The 18855-nt window shown below is 43.1% G+C and overlaps 1 long non-coding RNA gene across 3 annotated transcripts; it reads left to right on the plus strand.

Moving 5' to 3' along the window:
• The first annotated feature begins 14215 nt into the window (after positions 1–14215).
• Positions 14216–18451, plus strand: LOC123054350 (uncharacterized). Of its 3 annotated transcripts, XR_006426132.1 has the most exons (6): positions 14229–14272; positions 15728–15851; positions 16246–16432; positions 16513–17311; positions 17406–17837; positions 17911–18451. It is a non-coding gene; the product is annotated as an uncharacterized lncRNA (long non-coding RNA). The 3 variants fall into 3 exon arrangements; XR_006426133.1 differs by having other exon boundaries at positions 14216–14272; positions 15728–15893; positions 17406–18451; XR_006426130.1 differs by having other exon boundaries at positions 14228–14272; positions 17406–18451.
• Positions 18452–18855: the final 404 nt, after the last annotated feature.

Genomic DNA, 18855 nt, shown 5'->3' on the forward strand with positions numbered 1-18855 from the left:
GCTCCTTCCCTTCGCCAGATCCAACCCAGCCCCCTCCAGCCTCTGCACCGAACTGGGCCTGGCCCATGGTGAGCGCCCCAGCAGCTTGCAGATTCTGCCCGATGCATTTTTTTCCTTTGGACGATTTTAGCTATTAATCCAGAGAACGTCGGTTTTACAAAAAAGTCCCTAGTCTTCATGCATATAATAACTCATTAACCGTGCATCGGATTAAAAATCTTCATATATGAAAAATGTTAAGAATTCTGTCTAGTTTCATAATATGCAACTTTCATCCATGTTTAAAATGTTTAAATTGCTGTTTGTTTTAATTTTCGTAAATGTCATGTTAAAATGGTTTATTTCATAACTAATTAACCGTAGCTCCGAATTTAATAAACTTTATATGTAAATGGGGTAGAAAAATGCATAGGTTAACATGATGCACTTTATTTTCCTGATTAACAACATTAAAATATGCTTTAGGACAGAACAGTACCAAATCTAAAATATGCACATGAGGATTTTCCGGAATTGTTGTTTGTTGTTCCGGCCTCATTTAAACTTGCCTAAATAGTTAGTTTACTTATGCTTCACCCTCTTGCCATGTTTAACAACATTTAATATTGATGAGTACCATAAACGAGAGCGAACTAAATAACTTGAATGTGGTGTTTCGTCAATATGCAACTTGTTACATATTGAGCTCCACTTAATTTGTAGTATTGTTTGTGCACTTTGCCATGCCATGCCTCATTAAACCGAACATGCATCATACTTGTTTGTGCATCATGCCATGTGTATGTGGTGGTTGTTTACTATGTTGTTTGTTTCTTTCTGGGTTGCTTCTCTCGTTAGCTTCGGTTTCGTTTCGGAGTTGTGAGGATTCGTTCGACAACGTCCGTTTGTCTTCTTCATGGACTCATTCTTCTTCCTAGCGGGATTTCAGGCAAGATGACCATACCCTCGAAATCACTTCTATCTTTGCTTGCTAGTTGTTCGTTCTATTGCTATGCCGCGCTACCTACCACTTGCTATATTATGCCTCCCATATTGCCATGTCAAGCCTCTAACCCACCTTTCCTAGCAAACCGTTGTTTGGCTATGTTACCGCTTTTGCTCAGCCCCTCTTATAGCATTACTAGTTGCAGGCGAAGATGAAGTTTGTTCCATGTTGGAACATGATTATGTTGGGATATCACAATATCTCTTATTTAATTAATGCATCTATATACTTGGTAAAGGGTGGAAGGCTCGGCCTTATGCCTGGTGTTTTGTTCCACTCTTGCCGCCCTAGTTTCCGTCATACCGGTGTTATGTTCCTTGATTTTGCGTTCCTTACGCGGTTTGGTGATTTATGGGACCCCCTTGACAGTTCGCTTTGAATAAAACTCCTCCAGCAAGGCCCAACCTTGGTTTTAACATTTGCCACCTAAGCCTTTTCCCTTGGGTTCTGCAGACTCAAGGGTCATCTTTATTTTAAACCCCCGGGCCAGTGCTCCTCTGAGTGTTGGTCCAACCTGTCAGCCGCCGGTGGCCACCAGGGGCAACTCTGGGCTCGCCTACCGGAAGTTTGGACAATCCGGTGTGCCCTGAGAACGAGATATATGCAGCTCCTATCAGGATTTGTCGGCACATTCGAGCGGCTTTGCTGGTCTTGTTTTACCATTGTCGAAATGTCTTGTAAACCGGGATTCCGAGACTGATCGGGTCTTCCTGGGAGAAGGAATATCCTTCGTTGACCGTGAGAGCTTATAATGGGCTAAGTTGGGACACCCCTGCAGGGTATAAACTTTCGAGAGCCGTGCCCGCGGTTATGTGGCAGATGGGAATTTGTTAATGTCCGGTTGTAGGAACTTGACACTTGACTTAATTAAAATGCATCAACCGTGTTTGTAGCCGTGATGGTCTCTTTTTGGCGGAGTCCGGGAAGTGAACACGGTTCTTGTGTTATGGTTGTGCGTAAGTAGTTTCAGGATCACTTCTTGATCACTTCTAGCTTCACGATCGTTGCGTTGCTTCTCTTCTCGCTCTTATTTGCGTATGTTAGCCACCATACATGCTAGTGCTTGCTGCAGCTCCACCTCACTACCCTTTCCTACCCATAAGCTTGAATAGTCTTGATCTCGCGGGTGTGAGATTGCTGAGTCCTCGTGACTCACAGATTCTACCAAAACAGTTGCAGGTGCCGATGATACCAGTGCAGGTGATGCTTCCGAGCTCTAGTGGGAGTTCGACGACGAACTTGGTCGTTACTATGTTTCGTTTCCTGATGATCAGTAGTGGAGCCCAGTTGGGACGATCGAGGATCTAGCATTTGGGGTTATCTTCTTTTTATTTGGATTTGACCGTAGTCGGTCTATATGTGTATCTTGAATGATGTATGTATTTATTTATGTATTGTGTGAAGTGGCGATTGTAAGCCAACTCTCTTTATCCCATTCTTGTTCACTACATGGGATTGTGTGAAGATGACCCTTCTTGTGACAAAACCTACAATGCGGTTATGCCTCTAAGTCGTGCCTCGACACGTGGGAGATATAGCCGCATCCTGGGTGTAACAGGAATTTTTTTCAGATTTGTAAAGAGTAACATCATACTTTTTAATCAAAGAAGCAATTTCGTAGGCACCCTTAAAAGCAAAAATTCTTTAGTTTGTTCAATATCATAGTAACTATAAAAACCTTTGGCATAAGAAGATAAGATTCCATTATCCTTAAACTCACATTGGTAGGGAAGGTGTTTTTTAGGGTCTTCAGAACAACAATATCATATATTTCACATAAATTCCAAGCATAGCAATCCAAAGTATTAATATGATGCCATAAAAGTTTCCCTTCTTGAGATAAGCGGTGTCGCACAAAATAAGCATGCTCATTTAATGATTTTCCCTCAACTAAACTATTGGGGTTTTCAGCACGAGCACATAGGGATCGAAGATGATCAAAGTAGAAAGCTTCAATAGTATGATAGATTTTAGGTGCTTCTTCAACCATTGGGTTAGCAGGTACAAGTATTTTTTTGGTATTTTACGTTTCCTACCCATAACTAGAGATATAAAACAAGAGCACAAAATAAAAACTACTTAGTGATAAAGTAAGCAAGCACACACGAGAATATCAACCCCACACTATTGCTCCTCGGTGACGGTGCCAGAAAAAGGTGTTGATAACCCACAAGTATAGGGGATCAATTGTATCCTTTCTTGATATGTGAGATTGTCGAACCCAACGAGGAGCTAAAGGTAGAATTAATATTCCCTTCAAGTTTTATCGACCACCGATACAACTCTACGCACACTTGACGTTCGCTTTACCTAGAACAAGTATGAAACTATTTTGTAGGTGTAAGGATAAGTTCGCAAGAATAAAACAAGATGTACTTAGTGAGAATAAAACTATGATTAATTTGCAAGATAATAAAGTTAATTTCAATAGAGAGATTTTTGTAACACAAGACAATGATTTGTCCATAGGCAATGGTAATCATTATTGCAATTTTATATGAGGGAGAGGCATGAGCTAACATACTTTCCGTACTTGGATCATATGCACCTATGATTAGAACTCTAGCAAGCATCCGCAACTACCAAAGATCATTAAGGTAAAACCCAACCATTGTTGGGGAACGTAGTAATTTCAAAAATTTCCTACGCACACGCAAGATCATGGTGATGCATAGCAACGAGAGGGGAGAGTGTTGTCCACGTACCCTCGTAGACCGTAAGCGGAAGTGTTATGAGAACGCGGTTGATGTAGTCGTACGTCTTCACAATCCGACCGATCCAAGTATCGAACGCACGGCACCTCCGAGTTCAGCACACGTTCAGCTCGGTGACGTCCCACGAACTCACGATCCAGCAGAGCTTCACGGGAGAGTTCCGTCAGCACGACGGCGTGATGACGGTAATGATATAGCTACCGACGCAGGGCTTCGCCTAAGCACCGCTACGATATGACCGAGGTGGATTATGGTGGAGGGGGCACCGCACACGGCTTGGAACAATCAACTTGTGTGTCCTAAGGTGCCCCCTCCCCCTGTATATAAAGGAGCAAGGGGAGGACAGCCGGCCTCTCTAGGCGCGCCAAAGGGGGAAGGAATCCTCCTCTTAGTAGGAGTAGGATTCCTCCTTTCCTAGTCCTACTAGGAGGGGGAAGGAAGGAGAGGGGGGGAGAAGGAAAGAGGGGGCGCAGCCATGGGGGGCACGCGGGGGCCCGCCATGGGGGGCGCGACCAGCCCTTGTGGCTTCTCCTCTTTTTCCCTTAAAGCCCACTAAGGCCCATATGTACTCCCGTATTCCCGTAACTCCCCCGGTACTCCGAAAAATACCCGAATCACTCGGAACCTTTCCGATGTCCGAATATAGTCGTCCAATATATCGATCTTTACGTCTCGACCATTTCGATACTCCTCGTCATGTCCCCGATCTCATCCGAGACTCCGAACTACCTTCGGTACATCAAAACACATAAACTCATAATACCGATCGTCACCGAACATTAAGCGTGCGGACCCTACGGGTTCGAGAACTATGTAGAAATGACCGAGACACGTCTCCGGTCAATAACCAATAGCGGAACCTGGATGCTCATATTGGCTCCTACATATTCTACGAAGATCTTTATCGGTCAAACCGCATAACAACATACGTTGTTCCCTTTGTCATCGGTATGTTACTTGCCCGAGATTCGATCGTCGGTATCTCAATACCTAGTTCAATCTCGTTACCAGCAAGTCTTTTTACTCGTTCCGTAATGGATCATCCCGCAACTAACTCATTAGTCACATTGCTTGCAAGGCTTATAGTGATGTGCATTACCGAGAGGGCCCAGAGATACCTCTCCGACAATCGAAGTGACAAAACATAATCTCGATCTATGCCAACTCAACAAGTACCATCGGAGACACCTGTAGAGCACCTTCATAATCACCCAGTTACGTTGTGACGTTTGGTAGCACACAAAGTGTTCCTCCGGTAATCGGGAGTTGCATAATCTCATAGTCATAGGAACATGTATAAGTCATGAGAAAGCAATAGCAACATACTAAACGATCAAGTGCTAAGCTAACGGAATGGGTCAAGTCAATCACATCATTCTCTAATGATGTGACCCCATTAATCAAATGACAACTCATGTCTATGGTTAGGAAACTTAACCATCTTTGATTCAACGAGCTAGTCAAGTAGAGGCATACTAGTGACACTCTGTTTGTCTATGTACTCACACGTGTACCAAGTTTCCGGTTAATACAATTCTAGCATGAATAATAAACATTTATCATGATATAAGGAAATATAAATAACAACTTTATTATTGCCTGTAGGGCATATTTCGTTCAGTCTCCCACTTGCACTAGAGTGAATAATCTAGTTCACATCGCCATGTGATTTAACACCACTAGTTCACATCACTATGTGATTAATATCCATAATTCACATCGCCATGTGGCCAACACTCAAAGGGTTTACTAGAGTCAGTAATCTAGTTCACATCGCCATGTGATTAACACCCAAAGAGTACTAAGGTGTGATCATGTTTTGCTTGTGAGAGAAGTTTAGTCAACGGGTCTGCCAAATTCAGATCGGTATGTATTTTGCAAATTTCTATGTCTACTATGCTCTGCACGGAGCTACTTTAGCTAATTGCTCCCACTTTCAATATGTATCCAGGTTGAGACTTAAAGTCATCTAGATCAGTGTCAAAACTTGCATCGACGTAACCCTTTACGATGAACATTTTGTCACCTCCATAATCAAGAAACATATCCTTATTCCACTAAGGATAATTTTGACCGCTGTTCAGTGATCTACTCCTAGATCACTATTGTACTCCCTTGCCAAACTCAGTGTAGGGTATACAATAGATCTGGTACACAGCATCGCATACTTTATAGAACCTATGGCTGAGGCATAGGGAATGACTTTCATTCTCTTTCTATCTTCTGCCGTGGTCGAGCTTTGAGTCTTACTCAATTTCACACCTTGCAACACAGGCAAGAACTCTTTCTTTGACTGTTCCATTTTGAACTACTTCAAAATCTTTCAAGGTATGTACTCATTGAAAAAACTTTATCAAGCGTCTTGATCTATCTCTATAGATCTTGATGTTCAATATGTAAGCAGCTTCACCGAGGTCTTTCTTTGAAAAACTCCTTTCAAATACTCCTTTATGCTTTCCAGAAAATTCTACATTATTTCCGATCAACAATATGTCATTCACATATACTTATCAGAAATGTTGTAGTGCTCCCACTCACTTTCTTGTAAATGCAGGCTTCACCGCAAGTCTGTATAAAACTATATGCTTTGATCAACTCATCAAAGCGTATATTACAACTCCGAGAGGCTTGCACCAGTCCATAAATGGATCGCTGGAGCTTGCACACTTTGTTAGCACCTTTTGGATCGACAAAACCTTCTGGTTGCATCATATACAACTCTTCTTTAATAAATCCATTAAGGATTGCAGTTTATTTATCCATTTGCCAGATTTCATAAAATGTGGCAATTGCTAACATGATTCGGACAGACTTAAGCATCGCTACGAGTGAGAAAATCTCATCGTAGTCAACAGCTTGAACTTTGTCAAAAACCTTTTTCGATAAGTCTAGCTTTGTAGATAGTAACACTACTATCAGCGTCGTCCGTCTTCCTCTTGAAGATCCATTTATTTTCTATGGCTTACCGATCATCGGGCAAGTCAACCAAAGTCCACACTTTGTTCTCATACATGGATCCCATCTCAGATTTCATGGCCTCAAGCCATTTCGCGGAATCTGGGCTCATCATCGCTTCCTCATAGTTCGTAGGTTCGTCATGGTCAAGTAACATGACCTCCAGAACAGGATTACTGTACCACTCTGGTGCGGATCTCACTCTGGTTGACCTACGAAGTTCGGTAGTAACTTGATCCAAAGTTACACGATCATCATTATTAGCTTCCTCACTAATTGGTGTAGGAGTCACAGGAACAGATTTCTATGATGAACTACTTTCCAATAAGGGAGCAGGTACAGTTACCTCATCAAGTTCTACTTTCCTCCCACTCACTTCTTTCGAGAGAAACTCTTTCTCTAGAAAGGATCCATTCTTAGCAACGAATGTCTTGCCTTCGGATCTGTGATAGAAGGTGTACCCAACTGTCTCCTTTGGGTATCCTATGAAGACACATTTCTCTGATTTGGGTTTGAGCTTATCAGGATGAAACTTTTTCACATAAGCATCGCAACCCCAAACTTTAAGAAACGACAGCTTAGGTTTCTAGACAAACCATAGTTCATAAGGTGTCGTCTCAACGGATTAAACGATGCCCTATTTAACGTGAATGTAGCTGTCTCTAATGCATAACCCCAAAACGATAGTGGTAAATCGGTAAGAGACATCATAGATTAGACTATATCCAATAAAGTATGGTTATGATGTTCGGACGCACCATTATGCTGTGGTGTTCCAGGTGGCATGAATTTGTGAAACTATTCCACATTGTTTTAATTGAAGACCAAACTCGTAACTCAAATATTCGTCTCCGCGATCAGATCGTAGAAACTTTATTTTCTTGTTACGATGATTTTCCACTTCACTCTGAAATTCTTTGAACTTTTCAAATGTTTCAGACTTATGTTTCATCAAGTAGATATACCCATATCTGCTCAAATAATCTGTGAAGTTCAGAAAATAACGATACCCACCGCGAGCCTCAACACTCATCAGATTGCATACATCAGTATGTATTATTTCCAATAAGTCAGTTGCTCGCTCCATTGTTCCGGAGAACAGAGTCTTAGTCATCTTGCCCATGAGGCATGGTTCGCAAGCATCAAGTGATTCCAAAAGCCCATCAACATGGAGTTTCTTCATGCGCTTTACACCAATATGACCTAAACGGCACTGCCACAAATAAGTTGCACTATCATTATTAACTTTGCATCTTTTGGCTTCAATATTATGAATATGTGTATCACTACGATCGAGATTCAATAAACCATTTCACTTGGGTGTATGACCATTGAAGGTTTTATTCATGTAAACAGAACAACAATTATTCTCTGACTTTAAATGAATAACCGTATTGCAATAAACATGATCAAATCATATTCATGCTTAACGCAAACACCAAATAACATTTATTTAGGTTCAACACTAATCCCGAAAGTATAGGGAGTGTGCGATGATGATCATATCAATCTTGGAACCACTTCCAACACACATCATCACTTCACCCTTAACTAGTCTCTGTTCATTCTGCAACTCCCGTTTCGAGTTACTAATCTTAGCAACTGAACTAGTATCAAATACTGAGGGGTTGCTATAAACACTAGTAAAGTACACATCAATAACATGTATATCAAATATACCTTTGTTCACTTTGCCATCCTTCTTATCCGCCAAATACTTGGGGCAGTTCCGCTTCCAGTGACCAGTCCCTTTGCAGTAGAAGCACTTAGTCTCAGGCTTAGGTCCAGACTTGGGCTTCTTCACTTGAGTAGCAGCTTGCTTGCCGTTCTTCTTGAAGTTTCCCTTCTTCCCTTTGCCCTTTTCTTGAAACTAGTGGTCTTGTCAACCATCAACACTTGATGCTTTTCTTGATTTCTACCTTCGTCGATTTCAGCATCACGAAGAGCTTGGGAATCGTTTCCGTTATCCCTTGCATATTATAGTTCATCATGAAGTTCTACTAACTTGGTGATAGTGACCAGAGAACACTGTCAATCACTATCTTATCTGGAAGGTTAACTCCCACTTGATTCAAGTGATTGTAGTACTCAGACATTCTGAGCACATGCTCACTAGCTGAGCTATTCTCCTCCATCTTGTAGGCAAAGTACTTGTCAAAGGTCTCATACCTTTCGACATGGGCATGAGTCTGAAATACTAATTTCAACTCTTGGAACATCTCATATGTTCCGTGGCATTTCAAGAACGTCTTTGAAGCCCCGATTCTAAGCCGCAAAACATGGTGCACTAAACTATCAAGTAGTCTTCATATTAAGCTTGCAAAACGTTCATAACGTCTGCATTTGCTCCTACAATCGGTCTGTCACCTAGCGGTGCATCAAGGACATAATTCTTCTATGCAGCAATGAGGATAATCCTCATATCACGGATCCAATCCGCATCATTGCTACTAACATCTTTCAACTTAGTTTTCTCTAGGAACATATAAAAATAAAACAGGGGAGCTAAACGCGAGCTATTCATCTATAACATAGATATGCTAATACTACCAGGACTAAGTTCATGATAAATTAAAGTTCAATTAATCATATTACTTAAGAACTCCCACTTAGATAGACATCCCTCTAATCATCTAAGTGATCACATGATCCAAATCAACTAAACCATAACCGATCATCACGTGAAATGGAGTAGTTTTTAATGGTGAACATCACTATGTTGATCATATCTACTATATGATTCACGTTCGACCTTTCGGTCTCAGTGTTCCGAGGCCATATCTGCATATGATAGGTTCGTCAAGTTTAACCCGAGTATTCTGCGTGTGCAAAATTGGCTTGCACCCGTTGTATAAGAACGTTGAGCTTATCACACCCGATCATCACGTGGTGTCTCGGCACGACGAACTTTGGCAACAGTGCATACTCAGGGAGAACACTTGTACCTTGAAATTTAGTGAGAGATCATCTTATAATGCTACCGTCAATCAAAGCAGAATAAGATGCATAAAAGATAAACATCACATGCAATCAATATAAGTGATATGATATGGCCATCATCATCTTGTGCCTTTGATCTCCATCTCCAAAGCACCGTCATGATCACCATCATCACCGGCGCGACACCTTGATCTCCATCGTAGCATCGTTGTCGTCTCGCCAACTATTGCTTCTACGACTATCGCTACCGCTTAGTGATAAAGTAAAGCAATTACATGGCGATTGCATTTCATACAATAAAGCGACAACCATATGGCTCCTGCCAGTTGCCGATAACTCTGTTACAAAACATGATCATCTCATACAATAAAATTTAGCATCATGTCTTGACCATATCACATCACAACATGCCCTGCAAAAACAAGTTAGACGTCCTCTACTTTGTTGTTGCAAGTTTTACGTGGCTGCTACGGGCTGAGCAAGAACCGTTCTTACCTACGCATCAAAACCACAACGATAGTTCGTCAAGTTAGTGCTGTTTTAACCTTCAACAAGGACCGGGCGTAGTCACACTCGGTTCAACTAAAGTTGGAGAAACTGACACCCGCCAGCCACCTGTGTGCAAAGCACGTCGGTAGAACCAGTCTCGCGTAAGCGTACGCGTAATGTCGGTCCGGGCCACTTCATCCAACAATACCGCCGAACCAAAGTATGACATGCTGGTAAGCAGTATGACTTGTATCGCCCACAACTCACTTGTACTCGTGCATATAACATCTACGCATGAACCTGGCTCGGATGCCACTGTTGGGGAACGTAGTAATTTCAAAAATTTCCTACGCACACGCAAGATCATGGTGATGCATAGCAACGAGAGGGGAGAGTGTTGTCCATGTACCCTCGTAGACCGTAAGCGAAAGCGTTCTGAGAACGTGGTTGATGTAGTCGTACGTCTTCACGATCCGACCGATCTAAGTACCGAACGCACGACACCTCCGAGTTCAGCACACATTTAGCTCGGTGACGTCCCACGAACTCACGATCCAGCAGAGCTTCACAGGAGAGTTCCGTCAGCACGACGGCGTGATGACGGTGATGATGTAGCTACCGACGCAGGGCTTCGCCTAAGCACCGCTACGATATGACCGAGGTGGATTATGGTGGAGGGGGGCACCGCACACGGCTTGGAACTATCAACTTGTGTGTCCTAGGGTGCCCCTGCCCCCGTATATAAAGGAGCAAGGGGAGGCCGGCCGACCTCTCTAGGTGCGCCAAAGGGGGGAGGAATCCTCCTCCTAGTAGGAGTAGGATTCCTCCTTTCCTAGTCCTACTAGGAGGGGGAAGGAAGGAGAGGGGGAGGAGAATGAAAGAGGGGGCGTAGCCCCTCCCCTAGTCCAATTCGGGCTAGGCCCATGGGGGGCGCGCGGCCAGCCCTTGTGGCTTCTCCTCCTTTTCCCTTAAAGCCCACTAAGGCCCATATGTACTCCCGTATTCCCGTAACTCCCCCGGTACTCCGAAAAATACCCGAATCACTCGGAACCTTTCCGATGTCCGAATATAGTCGTCCAATATATCGATCTTTACGTCTCGACCATTTCGATACTCCTCGTCATGTCCCCGATCTCATCCGAGACTCCGAACTACCTTCGGTACATCAAAACACATAAACTCATAATACCGATCGTCACCGAACATTAAGCGTGCGGACCCTACGGGTTCGAGAACTATGTAGAAATGACCGAGACACGTCTCCGGTCAATAACCAATAGCGGAACCTGGATGCTCATATTGGCTCCTACATATTCTACGAAGATCTTTATCGGTCAAACCGCATAACAACATACGTTGTTCCCTTTGTCATCGGTATGTTACTTGCCCGAGATTCGATCGTCGGTATCTCAATACCTAGTTCAATCTCGTTACCAGCAAGTCTTTTTACTCGTTCCGTAATGGATCATCCCGCAACTAACTCATTAGTCACATTGCTTGCAAGGCTTATAGTGATGTGCATTATCGAGAGGGCCCAGAGATACCTCTCCGACAATCGAAGTGACAAATCATAATCTCGATCTATGCCAACTCAACAAGTACCATCGGAGACACCTGTAGAGCACCTTCATAATCACCCAGTTACGTTGTGACGTTTGGTAGCACACAAAGTGTTCCTCCGGTAATCGGGAGTTGCATAATCTCATAGTCATAGGAACATGTATAAGTCATGAAGAAAGCAATAGCAATATACTAAACGATCAAGTGCTAAGCTAACGGAATGGGTTAAGTCAATCACATCATTCTCTAATGATGTGACCCCATTAATCAAATGACAACTCATGTCTATGGTTAGGAAACTTAACCATCTTTGATTCAACGAGCTAGTCAAGTAGAGGCATACTAGTGACACTCTGTTTGTCTATGTATTCACACGTGTAATAAGTTTCCGGTTAATACAATTCTAGCATGAATAATAAACATTTATCATGATATAAGGAAATATAAATAACAACTTTATTATTTTCTCTAGGGCATATTTCCTTCAACCATAGCATTAAGTATCAAATCCTCTTTACTCCCATACGCAACAACCCCCTTACTCGAGTGTAAGCTTCTGTCACTCTAGCCACCTATTATAAAAGAATCATGAACGTATTGCAACACCCCATAGCGGGAATCCCACACGCTTGCGTGACACGGAGGCACCATAGGACAACACCAAAATAAAACATACAACTCAAACAAATCACGATCATCAATCAATCCATAGGACAAAAAGAATCTACTCAAACATCATAGGATGGAAACACATCATTGGATAACAATATGTAGCATTAACCACCATGTTTAAGTAGAGATTACAACGGGGAGAAGAGGTGTTACACCGCTGCATAGAGGGGGAGAGAGTTAGTGGTGACGGCGACGAAGTTGTTGGTGTAGATCGCCATCATGATGATTGCTCCGACGGTGTTCCGGCGCCACCGGGAGAGAGGGGGAGAGAGTCCCCCTCCTCCTTCTTCTTCTTCCTTGGCCTCCCCATGGGAAGAGAGTTCCCCCTCTGGTCCATGGCCGCCATGGTGGCGAAGGGGCAGGAGCCCCTCAGAGATCGTATCTCTCTCTCTGTTCTCTTTTGTTTCACGTTCCTGTTTTCCGGCCCTTCACCGTTTCTTAAATTCCCAGAGATCCGTAACTCCGATTGGGCTGAAATTTTAACACAATTCTTTTCTGGATATTATCTTTCTTGCGGCGAAAGAAGGGCTTCAACCGACTTACAAGGTGCTCACTAGGTACCACGGCGCGCCCTGATGCCTAGTGGGCCCCTCGAGCATCATCTTGTGTTGATTCTTCTTCCAAAAATTCACATATATTCCAAAATAAATCTTCATAAATTTTTATGGAATTTGGATTTTGTTTGATATGGATATTCTATGAAACAAAAAACATGCAACAAACAGGAACTGACACTGGACACTGGATCAATATGTTAGTCCCAAAAATAATATAAAGTGTTGCCAAAAGTATATGAAAGTTGTAGAATATTGGCATGAAACAATAAAAAATTATAGATACGACAGAGAAGTATCAATGTACAAATTAATTGAGGACACATGAGGTGAAAATTAGAAATGAAGTCTGGCCAACGTGTGAGTTCACATGCAACAAACTGAAGTTCCTTCACCTACCTTGCTCCTATATATTTTCTGCTTGTGGGCAACTAGGAATAGACACAATCTCGTTCGTGTCTCCATATTTCCTGAAAGAGTCCGTCCTCAATACCTGGACATGTGAGTTGCTGGGATTTCGATCAATGGGTAACTTCAGCACCGTTAACCCCGTTGAAAGGCGGTACATTCCAGACCCAGGGAATATGCGTACGAGTAGAGGTAGACGGCAGTGTCAGCGCTCCGGAATGGTATGGATGGATCTGAAGCAGCACCCCTAGGCAATGCATTCTATGCAATGAATTTGGCCACAGGGACACTAATGGTCTCACTTTTGTCACTGCCAGTGGTGCTGGGCGTGGACGAGGCAACCAGGGATGAAGAGGAGGAAGAGGAAGAAGCTAGGTTGCACTGAAATTTTTATTAAGTATGGTACTATGTTGAAATTTGTATTAAGTATGATACTATGTTGAAATTTGTATTAAATATGGCGCTATGTTGAAATTTGTATTAAGTGTTGCAACTTTGTTTATATAAATGCGGGAATGGAGGGAACGTGGTTGCTTAATCCAGACATTGATAGTAAGCATCATGCTGCGAAATTATGTGACGGCAAGCTCGATCACGTGGTCACTCGCACTCCTAAGGCTTCGTTTGGCGTGAGTGGATTGGAGGGGTTTCAAGAGGATTTTCCTCGCGTGGGCCAGAAACCCCAAAAGAAACCGTCGGCCCCTTTCGTACAGGGGGTTTGGATGGGCGGATCCTCTCTAATCCCCTTCGATCCTCCCGAACCCACGCGACTCAGAACCCTTGTCGAAGGGCTCAGGGAATCTCTCGACCGAGCGCACGCCGCCAGCCACGGAGGGGAGGAGCCCCGCCGCCGGATCTTCAACGCCGCCGCCACCAAGGGGAAGAGCCCCGCCGCCGCCACCGAGGGGAGGAGCCCCGCCGGCGAGAGGAGGAGCCCCCCCGACCGCCCGCCCCGACGCCGGCGTTACTCCAGAATACTGGCGTTCTCCCTGGCGGTAAGTCATCGCCGCCTCTCCCCTCCTCTCCCCACCTCTGTCCTAACCCTACCCGGCGAGCTCGCCAAGAACGTTGTCCTCTTCTAGCCCCTCATCGACCCTAACCCTACCCGGCGAGATTGCCGTGATTTTCTGATGGTGATGGTGATGGTCTGATGGATCTTGGGGGATTGACAGTTTGTAAACTACATTTTTCACCGTAGGTGGTGATCTGATGTTGATGGTGATTGAAGTGTGGTGTAGAGCTGTTAATTAGTGATGGTCTGATGTTGTGGTATCTGAAGTCTAAACGACATCTTTCTTGTTTGTAGCCGCTGTTTACTAATTCATGAACAAATCTACTGCCTTCCTTTCTTTGTCATTTGTATTTGTATATACTGTATACTCTGATTTGGGTGCTTGTTCTGATTTGTAGCGACTGACATAGCAAAGTGAATCGTCCTGCCGCACAGGTCAACCGGGACAGAGAGATTCACTGGCTTTGCTGGTGTGCATTATGATGTTTCCGAGATGAGATCACTCGGCAAAATTTTACAAATGTGTTTTTAAGGATACCTGCTACGGTGCGGTGGAATCAGTGTTTGGCAATAAAGAAACAGTGATGATACATGTTTGTTTAAGTAATATAGAGTATAGTTGTTCTTGCTGGATCGAGAGCACCTATGCTAGCTTAGATATGATACATGTTTCTTCCACAGCCCAAAGGGGATTAGCTTCTTCTCAGCCATTGGAGTAATGGACAGTGGGTGTGTTTAGACTAAATCGTTCGTTTCCTTGGCTTGGATCAGCACTAACTAAATGTGCTGCCTCCAGTAGTGCAATAACTCTACAGTGCATCATAAATTGTTTGCTCATCAGACTTTGTTGTGAGTTTTCTCTTCCACGAAAAAACTGTTCGGTCTGGAAGTTTCTGTATTCTGTATGTAGTTGGCTGATTTTGGAGCAATGGATTGTGTTATGAATGTGTAATCTCTCGCTGCTTGTTGGTCTGAAGAAATATTCATGGGACTGCCCAGTAAATGTTCAACGTTACTTGCGTGTCACATCAGATTCTTCTTGCTTTTGTGTTTGTTACTATTTGATTTAATCTGGAAGTAGTTCTGTACCTCTTGATGTAACTCTAACAAGGCCATGAAATAATTCATACTATTTCTTCATTGTACTTTTCCCTTTGCAAACAGTCTACAGTCTCTGAAGTTGAACGGAGCTTGCCTTTGTTCACTTTTTAATTTTGTATTTTGTGATGGAGGCGCTACGGTTCCATATGCACGATCTATAGTTGTTGTTAAAAAATCTCTGCCATGCAGTTGTGCTCTTGATAGTAGTAATAATGTACAGTAAGATTTTAGGTCGATGATCCATTTCATATAATTCCTTGAAATATATCTGATCATTGTTGTTTATGCAAGGGAAAAGTCTCTTTGTTTGCTGACATGAATTTTGTTTTCCCTCCAGGTCCCACTGAACCAGGTTGAGAAGTGGAACAAGCAGAGGAAGAATGTGACATTGGCAGGGTCCCTCGAAATCGTCTGTTTGAGAGTCTCGGTTGCTTTTGTGTCTGCGCTACTGCTGTCTTATGGTTGGAATTTATGCTCCTGTCATGTACTCTCTTCCAACAATAGTTAAGCATGCAGAACATCAAGTGATGCTTTTTTCTATATTGCATAAATAGTTAAGCATGCTTATGTATTCTCAGCATGCTTTTTTCTATGTTGCATAAATAGTTAAGCATGCTTATGTATTCTCAGCATGCTTAAATATACGCATGTCTTGCCTAGGACTTTTCTCTATGTTCCAAGTCATGCTGATGTAAGAGAATATGTCGCTGTTATGTGACAGCGCAATTATGTGATGATATATTGATTCCAAGTCAAGCAAATTATGTTGTTCATGTGAAGAACTGTTGCAAGATTAGATTTTTAACTGTTTTACAACATTTTAATTCAATATGGCAATCCCTTTCTGTCAAACAGTGTTTTGTACGGAGGGGGATTTGAGGGATGTGTGGCTGGAGGGGGATTTGAGGTTTCAAGGGGATTGGGTGAAAGAGGGGGATTCACCAAATCCCCTGGAATCCTCTCCTCCCAAAACCTCCACAATCCCTTGCTGTCAAACAAGGCCTAAGGAAAACTGGAGGATACACCCGGATTGGGTTCAGAGGTAGGTGTTTTATTTATTTCTCTCAAGCATGTATATTAATGGGACACACTAACTAAATTGTTATGCTTTCTGATATGCAGGTTTAAATGGGCTAGGCTTTTACCTTTTGCGCGTCTGGTTGGGGCCACTGATACCTCTACATGCCTTGGCATTGACGCCTCTTTGCTCACCTGCTTAGTGGACTGATGGAGGCCCGAGATCCACACGTTTCACTTCCGTTGGGGAGAGATGGCTCATAATTTGTAGGATGTGTCACTTTTGTTGGGACCACTATTCAAAATATCGGTCGATTATCGCTTATCGGGGTCTGATTGATAAGATAAGTGAATATCACTGGTATTTATCGGTCTAACCAATATATCGATCATACAATCGATATATCACCGATATTCTCCGACATTTGCCAATATTGACAAGTAAATCTATGGGACCCAACTGATTTAGCTCCCGATTTTTTTATTTTGGTTGAGTTTTTGTGGTCTTGATGCCTCCTATTTGTGTAGATGGCTACTTTCAATACATCCCAGGTCGTTTAAGAGGAATACGGATGACATGGCTTACAAGTTTGCCATGTTGATTGATCCAGATGATACAGAAAGCTGAGATTTTTAAAAAACCTTGCCAATAAATAGTCTACCGATAAAATTGATAAATTGGCCGATAAGTCGATTTATCTCTTATCTTGGGTTGATCGATAAGTTGAAGCGGTATCCTGAACATTGGGTTGGACTACCGTTGGCGGTTCCTGCCATTGGACCATTCGAGGCACCAGCTCCTTGGGAGCAGGAAATTGCACAACATTTCCAGGGTGTTTATGAGGGTGCTCCGACCTTTGCCTCGGAGCCTCACGGACCGCTTGATTGGTTGCTTCATTTTCGGGTTAGTTCACCTGTCTCATATCTTTTATTTGTCATGCATTTGGTTTTACACGTACCTTCTCTATTTACTAATACCTTATCTTTGCTCAATACAGATACAGAAGTTTCCGGCTATCCACAATTCCCCTTGAATGCGACATAGATCACTCGGAGCCTGGAGGCATACCTACCGTGGCTTCTCGGGAAGGTGATGTTTACAGAGAACCATGTCACTAGTATTAGTGCATGCTACATCCCTATTGCACCGGAGATCGCGAGAGCTGAGTTGCTGGACCAGATCACACAGAGGAGTTGGGGTTTTGTGGTTTTAGTGGTTACATACCGAGGTATGTGCAACGGTTGCCAACTTGTGTTGCAGAAGGCAGCTCTTCTTGGATGCCCTCTATTTTTACAGTTGTGGTCGTGGGGAGAGGTTCTCTATAGGACAACCCAACATACATGTTGAAGAGGGTTGGCCTGTGGGGGAGCTTTTCGATGCTGACCACAATGACATGCCTACTTTCGGTATGTGCTGGACATGTTGCAAGGTATGTCTGATCTTATAATTTTTTGCATTTCCCCATGTACACTATGGTTGAAACTAACTTTTGTTTTGCGAAGAGATGCTTTGCTAGTGATCAGACTAGGTGAGCCTACATGGCACTAAACAAGCAGTTCGATTTATACACTAGGGTGATCTGGCAGCCGTACACGCAAGCAGCCATAGATGCAAGATACCCCAACGGTATTTCTGAGCTATGCACAAGGGATCAGGATTACTGGATGGCAAAATCGAAGATCATCTTCGATGTCTTCGTCGAGGGCATGGCCCAACAGAGGGTTATGAGGCAATTTGGTCTTCGACAGTTGGTCTAGCCTTCGCCTACAGAGGCTCCGCTGCCACCAGTAGTCCACATGTATTGTCTACTTATTCTATGTTGGATTTTCTTTCACAATTGACCATAGTGAAGCATTACTTAATTGTTGAACACACACCACAATTTTAGGATCACAAGGAAGGGGGTCAGCAGGACACAGACTCAGTGGCTGGAGAAGTGATACGTCTCCGTCGTATCTATAATTTTTTATTGTTCCATGCCAATATTATACAACTTTCACATACTTTTGGCAACAATTATATGATTTATCGGACTAACATATTGATCCAGTGCCAAGTGTCAGTTCCTATTTGTTGCATGTTTTTTGTTTCGCAGAATATCCATATCAAACGAAATCCAGTGCCAAGTCTCAGTTCCTATTTGTTGCATGTTTTTTGTTTCACAGAATATCCATATCAAACGAAGTCCAAACGCGATAAAACTTTACGAAGATTTTTTGGAATATATGTGAATTTTTGGAAGAAGAATCAACACAAGACGGTGCTCGAGGGGCCCACTGCCCACCAGGGCACGCCAGGGGGTGCCCGGCGTGCAGATGGGTAGTGGGACCTTGTAAGGCGGTTGCTGCCCTTATTTCACCGCAAGAAAGATAATTTATGGATAATTTTTTTTCATCAAGGCGTTACGGATCTCTGAGAATTTAAGAAACGGTGAAGGGCTGAAAAAC

Source organism: Triticum aestivum, chromosome 2D, assembly GCF_018294505.1.
Source record: "Triticum aestivum cultivar Chinese Spring chromosome 2D, IWGSC CS RefSeq v2.1, whole genome shotgun sequence".
NCBI classification, from domain to species: domain Eukaryota; kingdom Viridiplantae; phylum Streptophyta; class Magnoliopsida; order Poales; family Poaceae; genus Triticum; species Triticum aestivum.